This window comes from Phalaenopsis equestris, unplaced genomic scaffold (genome assembly GCF_001263595.1).
Source record: "Phalaenopsis equestris unplaced genomic scaffold, ASM126359v1 Scaffold000513, whole genome shotgun sequence".
Lineage (NCBI taxonomy): Eukaryota > Viridiplantae > Streptophyta > Magnoliopsida > Asparagales > Orchidaceae > Phalaenopsis > Phalaenopsis equestris.
This window is the reverse complement of record NW_018164953.1, coordinates 813,743-814,865: the sequence shown is the minus strand read 5'-3', so window position 1 is coordinate 814,865 and position 1,123 is coordinate 813,743. Positions and strand designations below refer to the sequence as shown.

General features: G+C 29.3%; 1 protein-coding gene across 1 annotated transcript in view; it reads right to left on the bottom strand.

Annotated features, from left to right (window-relative positions):
• Nucleotides 1-1,123, bottom strand: part of LOC110028539 — a 4,725-nt gene that overhangs the window by 1,620 nt on the left and 1,982 nt on the right. The window lies entirely within an intron of this gene.

The window sequence follows — 1,123 nt, the reverse complement described above, 5'->3', positions numbered from 1 at the left end:
TATATATATATATATATACCACGCGCATTGAAGGAGGATAAGCCCAAAATGCGTGTACATATTTCACTTAAACCCAAGATCTTGATGTCATTTAAAATCGACAAGCCATGTGACCGTTTCAGCTGCAAGCTAAATAATTAAAATTCAAATATTCATAATAATTCAAAAAATCTACACGCCATGTGACCAATTCGGTCACATAGAACCGGCCAAACAAAAATATCAAAGTTTCGGATCCCGTAAAATAATTATAAATAATTAATGATGTGTTCATATACCAATATCAATATCAATTATTATATCTCACTAAAAAAAAGAAAAAAAATTAATTTTAGTATTATTGCGTGCGGAGAGCTGCGTGCGCTCTACGATTCCAGCCACAGATCAAGCTAGGACTGTATGACAGTGGGATCGTCAGGGCTGTACAACCTTGACTTGATCTGTGGAAGGAATGTGTGCGCTCTCCGCATACAATAATCGCTCCATATAAATTTCAATCTACTCACTACTTTATGTGACATAAAATATTTATTGATATAAGTATAAAAATTAAAATTTAATTGTTAGATATGTGATTACATAAAAATGTATGTTATGTATGTAAATGCCCTTAATAAAATTAATTTTAGACATTAAATAAATTCTAATATATAAAATCTTATTAATTTTTTATTTTTATTATTGTTTTATAATTATTATTTCATTCATTAAAAAGATTAAATTTGAAGAAGTTAAATATAGGAATATTTATTACACGACTATCAGAAGGTAACGCTGACAAACCAATTAAGGCCGGCAGCTACGCACATGCAATAGCGTACAAGAACATGGGCTGTCAGATTGGCTCGTATATGTGTGTTACAATTATTTAATTTTTTTGGGTATTTACATATTTACCACCGAAATTACATATCTACCACCTATATTTAGCTTTTCTATATTCATGCAACTCAAATCTTCACTAAACTTTAGGCATTTACATAATACCTAAAGTTTACTATCTATAGTTATTCCCCCAAATCCTTAAAATCCTTTAAAAATATAACTATAAACTTTTAAGAAGTGAAATACCCTTTTTCATGCATTAAAAAGGACAAAAGGTGCATATACATACATATATATA